Source organism: Vigna unguiculata, chromosome 7 (genome assembly GCF_037176805.1).
Source record: "Vigna unguiculata cultivar grain cowpea cultivar isolate G323 ecotype 2 chromosome 7, ASM3717680v1, whole genome shotgun sequence".
In the NCBI taxonomy this organism is placed as follows: Eukaryota; Viridiplantae; Streptophyta; class Magnoliopsida; order Fabales; family Fabaceae; genus Vigna; species Vigna unguiculata.
This window is the reverse complement of record NC_140798.1, coordinates 8,606,294-8,618,368: the sequence shown is the minus strand read 5'-3', so window position 1 is coordinate 8,618,368 and position 12,075 is coordinate 8,606,294.

Sequence of the window (12,075 nt, the reverse complement as noted above, 5' to 3'; positions counted from 1 at the left end):
GTGTATGAAAGAGAGATAAAACTTAAAAAGCGGACTAAAATTTTAATCCATAAAAACTTTATAAAGTTGTAATGTTATCATCATTTTAATTTATAATCTCCAATGTAATTTGTGTGTGGATTGAAAAAATATAGGGAGAAACTTATTTTTAAAAAGAAAATTGAAATAGTTGATGTTTAAATATATTATTTAGATGATTTTTTTACAAAAATTAAGATTTTAAAGATTTATTAAAATTATTTTGATTATTAAAAATTATGAAATTTCAAATTTTACTAAAAAAAATTATAAATGTAAAATTTTTAAAATTATTTCATTTCTTACATTTATTATTGAAAAGACGTGTTAGTCTTAGACGAAAAGTTAAGTAATATTTCTTATTGTCAATAACTTTACAAAGATATCACAATTTTTCTTCTTTTATATATATATATATATATATATATATATATATATATATATATATATATATATATATATATATATATATTACAATCCGATAATCTAGTACTCTAAAAAAGCTCATGCATTTCACATCCTAGTTTTCTAGTTAACATAAAAATTTATTACAGTGAAGTTATTATATTTAAGATATATTTTACATTGATCATCTCTTCTTAGTAACGACGGCTCAAGAGATTGGGAGACCTAAAACAAACTTAAAAGTGAGATTTTTTATTTAAAATTTATTTTTTTGAGCTTTTTTCGATGCAAAACTATTTTTTAAATTGTTATAATTTATTTCATTTAACATTTTTTTTCAATAGATAATAGGGTTAACCGTTTAATCTTTCTTGGGACATTGTTGATCTTAAATAAGTTTTTATTATCTTTAACTTTGAATAACTCCTTTCGTCTGAAGCAACTAGCACGAGAATTGTTAACATTATTGTATAAACTATATATGCATTTGGAAAAGAATCTATTCTTTTTATATAATTAAGAATATCAATTGGTTTATCATTTTCCACACGTATAATTTCTCTTAAGATATTTAATTCTGAAAATAAATTAAATCCATTAATATCCAACAAATTATCATGTTTTAAAGATTTTTCAAGCTTTAAGCATTTTTCTTTCAAAAATGTATAATCTAGTGACTTTAATTTTTTAACACTAAATAAAAAATCAAAAATATCTTCATATATTTTAAATTGTTCAAATCTACTTTGAAGTGTGGTAATTGTTTTATCTACAATATACAAAAAGTAATCAATTCTAAATGATTCTCGAAGAGATTTTACAATTTCATTATCAACATTTTCATCAAGTTGTTTCATCAAATTCATTTCAAAAGCAATTTCATTGGAAGAAATCAATGCATTTTCAAATTCATTTTCTCTGTACTTTTCAAAAAATGAAAGAAGACCTTTTAATTGTTCAATAGCTTCATCAATGCACATATATTTTGATTGTAAATTCTTACTAATAGAGTTAACTACAAATAAAATGTCATACCAAATATTCTTGCCTAACAAAAACTCAAAGTTTTCTAGTTCATAAGTTGTTAAACAATCAACTTCATTTTTTATTTTAGGATCTTCACTAACTTCAGCTAATTTAAATAAAGCATCTTTTATTTGTGAAGTTTAAAATCTTACCACTTTCACACTTTCAATATGATTTTCCCAACGTGTTTGTGATAATGATTTAAGAGTTAAGTTATGTATATGGTCTTGTAAAATTTTCCACCTTTTTGTAGAAGAAGAAAATAAAGCATATATACGTTGTAACACACCAAAAAAATATGTAGTTTTTGGACAAGAGTTAGCCATATCACAAAGTACTAAGTTTAAAATATGACAACCACACGGAGTATAAAATGATCTAGGATTAATATCAAGAAATTTTTTCTACACACCCTGATGTTTTCCTTTCATATTAGATCCATTATCATATCCTTGTCTCTAAGATCGTTAATATCAAGTTGAAGTTTTTTTAATTCATCAAAAAGACCTTTTCCACTTGTATCATCTACTTTTAAACTACACTGTGTAATACACATAACATTTGCTCTTGATGACTTATATCTGGGGTGCAATCAAGTATGATTAAATAATATTTTGCATCCCTAATTTTTTTATAATTTTTGTTTTGATTTCACTTGCTAACAAATTTATCAACTCATTCTGTATATTATGCCCAAGGTAATGGTTGTGAATTTCATCATCTTTAATTCGTCGAATATGTTTTTGCATAATTGGGTCCAATTCTGCAATCATTTCAATTAGACTTAAAAAGTTTACATTAGCTTCTTGATAAATCTTTTCATTGTTTCCATGTAAGGCTAAGTCATTTTTACCAAGAGTATTAACAACTGCAATAATTCTTAACAACACATTTCTCCAATGTTCTCTATCTCTATTTATTTGTTCTTTGAACATATTTGTCTATTGTTTTATTTTATTTTCCAATCTCAATTCCAAATCAATCCATTCATTCATTTTAGTAATATGCTCATTTGATGATATTTCATGTCTCTTCAACTTATTACTAAGATTTCTCCAATCATTACTACCTTCGTTAACTAGTTTACTTGTACAAGAAACAACATTAAATAATTTACAGCAAAAACAAAAGACTCTATCTAAATCTCTAGAATAAATTAGCCATCTTCTTTCGTATTTCTCTCCATTAGGCAGTGTTTGAATATAATTTGATGAAGAAAAGTGCCTAGAATGTATATTCTTAGGAAAATCTATATCAGTGATTTTAATAGAAACTTTTTCTACCAATAAATCTCTCAAATTTGTATCAATATTCTTCCATTGACTTCGATCATATATATTTTTGTCAAAAGTAGAATCATTATTTAGTCTCTCAATCTCCTCCTCATTGTCATTGATTTGAGAATCAAAATTATCCTTATCACTAACTACTTCTCTTTCAAAGTGCACTCACCTGTATTTTCTAATTCATTTTTTCTTTTCTATGTTTATAAATTTATTCATAGTACCTTTTTGTGATGCAATTAATGCCTCAATTCTTCTCTTCTTTTGAATTTTTGAATAGTCTGATTCAAATGTTCTAGTTGACATATCTATATATTTTATATAAAATAAAAAATTATAATATATAAAACACTACTAAAGACAAGTATATAAAACAAATGAATTAAAACAATAAAATCTGGTTTTGGTTGTTAAGAAAGTAAACTTGATAGTAGACTTGTAGTATCTTGAAGTTTCAAGCCTCTTTCTCCTTCTCAATTCTCAATTTTTTCACAAACCTGTAGAGTTTATATAAAGATTAATCATTAATAAAAATAATTCAAAAAAAATATTGTTCTTCTCAACTCGATAGTAAGTGAGCAAGATTTATGAAAAAAAAAACTTTCGAAAATGGTAAATCGAAAAAAAAAAACAAAATTGCAAAAGAAACACATATATAATTTATAGACACGAACAACATGAGATTCAAGGAATGTAATATGGTAAAACCCCTAAAAAAGTGACTCTTAGAAGGGAATAAAGTAAGGAAAGACAAGAGAAGTCACAAAGAGATGAAAAAAAAAAATACATAATGGTTATAAGAGATTAAAGATATCTAATCATTCTATTTTTTGTAAAAAAATTATATTTTACTAAAAAAAAGTTTTAACTCATTAATTATCATTTTTAATACCGATAAAAATTATTAGACAATAATAATTTAATTAAATTTTATTTCAAACATAAACTTATAATTAATTTAATAGAGCTATATTAGTAATAAAATATTTTTTGGGGCCTTTCTTTTTCTAAAACATTATTTTATAATTAATTTAACAGAGGTATACTAAAAAAAATTGTTGAGGCCTTTTTTCTTAAACATAATTTTATTATTAATTCAATAGAGAAATATTAGTAGTAAAAGAAATAATTTTTTGAGGCCTTCTTTTGCTGGAGGCTTAAAGCAAGTGTTTTACTCGCTTTATCCTTGAGCTGGCCCTACTTAGTATTAACAACAGTAATTGTTACATAAAGTAGTAAGACACATGACAAGAAAACGTAGAATCATCAATGAAATTTTACCGAAAAAAAAATGTTGGTAAAATATAATATTTTTCGGCAAACTAGTATTATTCACAGAGATATTCGTTAGTAATGAATCCATTAGTAAATTTTGTCAGTAAAATGGGCGTTAAATTTTTCACTTTGTGTTTTGATCATGTAGTGGTAAAATTCGTTAATAATAGATTTTAAAAAAAAAAAATTGTTGATGATTCCTTCGGTAATGGATTTTTGTTTTAAAATTCATCGATAAATCAATCGATAATTGAACTTTTTGAGAATATATTGATACATTCGTTGGTAATTCAACTTTTTAAAATTCATCGGTAAATTTGGTTATAATTGTAATTGTTTAAAATCTGACGGTAAAATAGATGTCAATTTTTTTGCTAAATTTGATGAAGTATTTGTTATAAATTAATTAATGATAGGTAAAACAAGAAGGGAAGAAGGAGAGAAGGAGGAACGAGGACGAAAAAGAGGAAGAAAAAGATGATAAGGAGGAGAAGGAGGAAAAGGAGGAAAAGAGGTGTTGACGATGGTGGCATAGGCAAAGCTTGCAGCGGTAACTATAGAGATGACAACGATGAAGGAGAAGGAGGAGTTGAAGGCAGATGCAATGACGACGATGACAATGGAGCAGGAGAGGGAAGAAGAAGAAGTAAAATGGAAAAAGAAAAAGAGGAGGAGAGGAAGAAAAAGACAAAATCAAATTTCTTACTTGCAACCAAAATATAACAATAATTACTAGCGGATAATTAGTGACAAATTTTGGTTTTCGATATTATCAATGAATAATTACCGATGAGTTTTGTCTGTCAGTAATTTTTGATTGATAATTTTCGATTGATAATTACTAGAAAAGTTTGGCCATTGCAAATTATCAATGGAATTTTCTAACCATCAGTGAAACTTATCAACACACATTTTACTGAGGAATTTTTGTTCAGTAAGCCGTTATAATTTGATTTATTGACGAATTTCAATGATTATCGACAAATTTTGGCTATTGATATATTTGTTTTTCGTATAGTGAAAGTTAGTTTGTTATTTCGAAAGCTTTATTGGATATATAATTCAACTATTGATGACTTCTAATTGGATTGATAAATTGAAACTTGAATTTGCATCTTATCATAAGCTTTGTCTTGAATCTTACATTTTCTATTGGATCAACTTTCGATAAAGACTAAGTTTGTCTTCTCTTGATGGTTGAATTATTTAATTTGATAAACAACAACAAATAATTAGTTTATCAAAACTTGATATGTTTTTTTATGATTAAAACAATAAGGCATCTTGTCAAGACTATTTTTGGTCAGTGAAAACTAGACTATCATGGATTAAATTATTGAAAGAAGATTGTCTTGATCAGATTGTTTATGACCAAAAGCTTAGTCTAGTACATGAATATTCTCTTCATAATCTCTTTTCGACTTGATATTAATCTTCACCAACTGAACCTCTATTACGACGCCTTTGACTTGACATCAAATTTTTAATTAATGACAATAAGGTTTCTTTCCGGTCAAACTTAATTAAAGTTAATTTTTTTGTTAACATCGTTAACTTCATTTTTTGACAATGTCAAAATTCTCTCCATCAACTTTAATGATGTTTTTTAGCCTCATGCAAAACATAATTATTTTATTTGACCTCAATTAGGGTTATTTTTAGTTGATGCCAATCAAAGTTATTTTTCAACCAATTTTTATCAAAACTATTTTGGCCAAGGAGTTTAGTATTATTTTCCAACCAAGGTAAATAAGCACTTTCTTGTCTAACTTTTGTATGACTATTTTTCTATCGTTGTCATCTTGGGTTTTAAATGACTTTAGTGGAAATATTTTTTGATTGATACAAGTTAGGATTTTTCAATTAATGTTGACTAGAATTATCTTACATTGACATTATTGATATTATTTTTCCATTAATGATTGGAAATCTTTATTGAGTAGAAATGTGACTAAATTATAGTAATAAATGGATGTAATAGTACAAGAATGATGCATATTAGCTTCAAATAAATAGTGTCGGCCAAAAGTGCAACATTATTAGAGTGTAGAACAAGTGTTGTGGCACAACCTGCATGCTCACATGGGTCAAGGTCAGGGACAATAGCCATAAGCCTTACTTAGAGAAGCATACTAGACATCATTATGCACTTAGGGAACATACACAAAATGCATCATCTCCCCTTCCACCTTCAATCTTAGATTTAGGCGAGATTCTGATGAACCATCTTGAACCTGTGCTTCCCCAACACCAAATTAGAAGTTGCCTTTTGCAACATGATACTTAACAAAATCTCGATCGTTCTATACGGTGTTGCACAAGGGTTTTCGTATGTTGTTGTACTGCCACTACTACTATTTTCGACTAGGGCTTGGAATTGTGGCAAACATTTGTTATATTGTGTGATTGATTGAGTTAATGAATTTCTCGATTGTTTCTGAGTTCGTGTTTATGACAGACGCTTGTGTTGGAGACTCTATTCATATTTTGTTGATCACAAAGGTACTAGAGAATGTGATTGGGTTGTTATACCTTTTTTATATATTTTAGCATCGACGTAGTCGATGCTTACTTTGATTCAAATTAGTGTTCCATGCTAGCTAGCGCTACTATGGGTAACTTTGATGCGTTTTTTTGCCAACTCCTCTTTCAACGCTACAAAATACAATTTTCTGAATTTTTTTTATTTTAGTCTTATTTGAAGGAATTTTATAACTTTAATCAATTTATTTTACACCTTAAATGAGCTTAACCTTAAATACATTAACAAGCATTAAAATATCCAAATATAATTATGCAACTAAAAAGCATTTTTTTAAGATATTGCTATCTTACAAGCTTAAAAAGCCTAATTATCATAAATTCTAATTAAATTAATCTTTTAAAAATAAAATTCAAAATTAAATATTAAATGGGGAAAAAATATGCACTCTATCATACTCTAAACAGATGCAAGATTCCAATTAGCATGCTCTTTTGCCTTCTAGCATCACTTTTGGTTGACATTATTCTTTAACATTTTTGTAGTGTAAAGTTTGTCTTATAAATCGCTTTTGCAAGGTAGTTAATTCTAACTTTCTCTTTTTTAAATGTATCACCAAAAACCTCACCTCAATTTTTGTAAAATTGTTTTAAATATATTAAACTACTTTTGGTGATATTTTTTCCTTAAATTAACATAATTTATTTTTTCTAGTTACAATGAGTATTCATAATTATGAAAAATTAGTATTTTTTATATAATTTTTTTCTCTAGTATCAAGCCCCATCTTACCATATTTTACCATAATGTTTTATATCTATGAAAAGAAAAATGAGAATTCTGTCATTTAATTTATATATTTTTTACAAAATTACTTTTAAGTATTACTATTTCGTCTACATATAAGACATATATGAACTTTTAACTTTCCTGTAATTTTCCTTTTCCATTTTTATTTTCTAATATCTTTTAAAGTAATAAACAGAAAAAATAAATAAATTGAAAACCAAATTCTAAAGATTTGTTTTTCATAACTTTTTTATTACAACATATTCTAATAACTCAAATTATATTTTAGAATTTTGCAAAATACTAACACACACAAATATTTTGCAGAATATTTTATAACTCCTCTGTGGAAGTGGAACCTAGTTATATATAATTTAAAAAAGATGGAAACTGCAACCACCTAAAACAGTGAATTTCACATTTCCTGGAACCAATATCAATGCAAGTTTCCATTAATTATTTTTCTTCTACTTTCATTACCTAACACACTCAGCAGATTTTTTCACGAAGAGATGGATTCACCCTTTGAACACGGTTTTCAACATGAAAAAGCATGCTTTGTGTGAAAACTGAAGACTTCAACTGTTTTCTCTTCCGAATTCATTGGGACCGAACGTTCTCAAATAGCTTTTGCTTTTTTGGGCTGTTTTTGACTCTGATTTTGTATATGGTCATTGGTAAAATCAAAGCATCTTTTTTCCCAACCTTTATTTTTTTCCAAAATTGAACCAAGCAACGAATCACTGTCTAATCTCTTTTCCATCACAATAGTTTGTTGCATAAGTTTATTTGATGTAAGCAGCGTAAAGTGCGGAACCATGGCATAAGAGTCCAAAAACTATGCCACTATTTAAATATGAATCTAATAACTGGGAAGAGGTACTACGTGCAGCAACAAAAGCATATTATATAAAGCTGCATGCATGCTTATTCAACTCCGAAACAATTAAAAAATAAAAACCAAACACCAACACATGATATCTCCTGTGTTTTTGCGTTGGTGAGTTCTTATCAATTATTAGACATTTATTCCACAACCAAACACATTGGAGTGTGTGGAATCTTCACCAACCGGTCCCATTCAAGGAATGACTGTTCTTACCTGTTCCTTTCCTACACCTCCTCTGCTCTCACCCTTCATTCACCTCACATCATTAAAAGATATGACACCGATTAATGAAACATGAAGTCAGTTTATACAAAGAATCGATATTATTCTAATAAAAAATGTATAATAGATTTGTAAGTTTTGTCTCGTTATTTAACTTTTTTATTTTTATTCGATGTAAAACTTAGATTTAATTGATTAAATAGGGTCAATTTGTTTTTGTATTTACGCAATGAGAACCAATTTCTAAAATATTTTAAGATTGGGTGAAGTTGTGGAAGGGAAGACAAATTTGTAAGTGTGAAATCATATCACGAAATCAATTCAAGTGTGAAGTCGTATGAGATAACACGAATTTACCTTAAAAAAAATAAAAAAATTGCTTCATACCGAAGTTTTGTCACGTATAACGATTTTATTGAAAAACAAAATTGAAGTTGTATCGACTTATAGCACTTCAAATAAGATAAATTTTAATGTTATGTCTAAACTAGTACGATTTCACACTCTTAAATTTGTCTTTCCTCACATTACTTCACCTATCCCATAATATTTTAAAAATTAGTTTCTATCGAATAATTTCAAAAGAAAATTAATCTCATTTGATAAATTAACCACTTAGACTCACACTAAGATTTTAAAAAAAAGCATATATATTTTCTCACTTAAATCTTTCACTTAATTATCAAAATGAATTATGAAGTTCTTTTAAGTTAAGTTTTTCGAGTAAACATATAGGGCATATTTAACATAAGTTAATGAGAAGAGTTAAATATGATAAATCATGAGTCAAGTGACATCATGCTATCTCTAATGTTTGATATAATGTTAATTAATCAGAACAGTTTAATTTAGTGGTGAACAAGAGTTTATTTAATGTGTTGTGAAGTATTTCTAGACTTTATTATATCTGTCAGAAAACTAGTTAATTAGTTTTAGTGAAAATATATATACTTTCTCAATCATGAGGGTCGAATGTATGAGAACTTGATGATTAACGAATTGAAACCAATTTTACTTAATTATTTTGACAACACTTTGGACAGTGATATAAGTATAACTTTTTTAGTACAATTACAAATAAAATAAACATGATTAATCAGAACTTTAGTAAGAGTCTACTAAAATAAACCCTTAGGTTTATGCAAACACTCATCGTAAGGAAAACCCAATAAATATTTACCTCAAATCATTCCAAAAAGAGCTAGTTCAACTACCGAATCTAATAAATAGTGTTGAGAAAGAAATCTTGTGTTTGATTCCTATCTAATAATTTTTTTGCAGAAAGATTTAGATTATATTCTACAATAATAATTAAAAATTGAGTCATATATTCATGATTGGGATCCAGCAAGGTGATCTTGATAAGAAGATTATGGTTGATGTTTAAATTGGTTAGGTCACATGAAAGAGAAGAAAAAAAAAATGTGCTTTCAATTTGCCTTGTGTGTGAGTGATGGCCCCCTAGCCAACCCTAATTTGTCTTAATTTGTGTGTTTTTGCATTGCTCTTGCTTTTTATATCAATCCACGTAAAGAAGGATAAGATATGAATGATTCTATGTTCTACAATTATAAATAGGTTTATTTTTTTTTTGACCTTGTTTCTAATGGTGGTGTCAAATCATTTTCTATGTTCCCAAAATAACGGGTTAAAATAATAGTACATCACGTAATCCGAATTGATTTGAGTAAATCGTGATTTTTGTGATAATCTATTTCTAAAAGTTGCGTTTTAAGCATACTAAAAAATGTTGAACGTGCAAGGAAAAACCGTTCCATCATAAGCTAGTTGCGTGTGGCTCCATTCACATAAGTATATAACCATTTTTGTTTGGAATTAATTGAGATGAATTTCAATGTGTTCACATTTGAACTTGAGGAATGTTCTTTGTTAGAGGCATGAAATGACTTGGAAGCTAAAATCATGTCATAATCATCCACGAATTTCAATCTTCCATCACCACTTCACCATTCTATATATACACAAACAAAGTTGCGTAATTTGTTTGCATTTGTATAATTTGATTCCAAGATAATAATAAAATCTTGATTCAAACTTCAAATTAAATTTGATGTAACTTTTCAGGAGGAGATCATCAGTAGACAGTACGTCGATTAAACTTGAATTTAATAAATACAACAATTAACACCGTCTTCAATTCAAAATTTTAAAATATAACAATTAACACCGTCTTCAATCCAAAACTTTAAAATATTCAATTCACGAGTGTTGTTGTTTATATGTGTTTCGACCCGAACCGATCCAAGTCCGTCCAGCAACATTGTTAGGATGAACCACCGTGTTTTCAAGGTATTGTCCGTTTTGAAGCGTGGAATTCTGTCACGGTTTTGTCCTTAAAAGATGTCTCAGATGGTGAAGGGAAGAATGAATATTTAAACTACGTTTGATCTCGACTTCTACGCGACGTGTGATTTATTAAATGTATCGGAACAATAATACTTAATTTTCTCATTTCTACTCAACGACGGATTTAAACTCATAGTTGTATTTCCAACAAGATTAAAAGTTATGATACCATTGTGAGAGTGAAAAAAGGGTGGAAGGAACTGTGAGAAGTGGGGTTTGTTGATGGAGCAATGATTCAGAAATTGAAACTTAGAGGCATATAGTTGTAAGGCAGTAATGTGAAAACAGGCTGTCAATTAAGGGGGGTGAAGAAATTTGATTATTGAGATGATTAGGTCCAAGAAGAAGAGACCAAATAGCAGAATCAAGTTGGTCTTATTATGTCTCTTCACCTTGTGTTCATGCATGTTCTGTTTCTTGGACTTTTCTGCAATTGGACTATGGTATTGCTATGGTAGGAATAAAGCCAAATACAACCTTCTCAACCCATGTTTTGCCCATGCTCATCTTTCTTTTCAAATCAATCACTCCATTATTTGCTTCTTCTTTTCTTTTTATCTCAATTTCCCACATGGTATACATATGTTGATTTGTTCATGTTCGAAAATCATTCAGAAAATAAATTTAAGACTACATCGAAAATACATGACTATTTTATTCACCATTTCCTTCCCCTTCTGTTTTTTTACATCGGAATGTGTAACTGAAAAAAGGGGTTTTCAAACATTTGAAAGTAGAGAAGTTGTACATTTTTTAGGTTTTCACTTCAATGCAAGTAGACCAATTATGTAATGACATAATACTTGGAATTTGTCAAGTTTTTTTCAAGTTATTTATACCTATATACTCATACATAGTAGAGTGTGAAATGATAACCAGAATGTGGTGCACTCTGGCCAAGAACCATTAATCTGAATTTGAATAATTAAAGTTAACATTGGGACCGGAAATAGAATATAATCAACATGGTGGGATCCAGTATTCTAATTCTGTGTCAAGCTTCATAAATATGTTCACAGTATTTGTCTTACTTTAAGGGTGGCAATAAAATAATCTGATATTGCAATCTGTTTGATACAAAGAAAAGATAATAACATGGGGAAAATTATATGCTTCATTAAGTTTAAGCAAACATGAACTTTATTCAGGTAAGTACACACATAATAATAATGAATGGTCCAAGGTCTTCTAAAATGTTGAAATTAGTGGATTTGGTCATAAAAGAATATGGATTAGGATGTTGAAGGTCCTATCCATGCATGCATTAAAAGACAATTTTTGAAGTAACCCATGTTCAATACTCAACATTTTAATTGAAC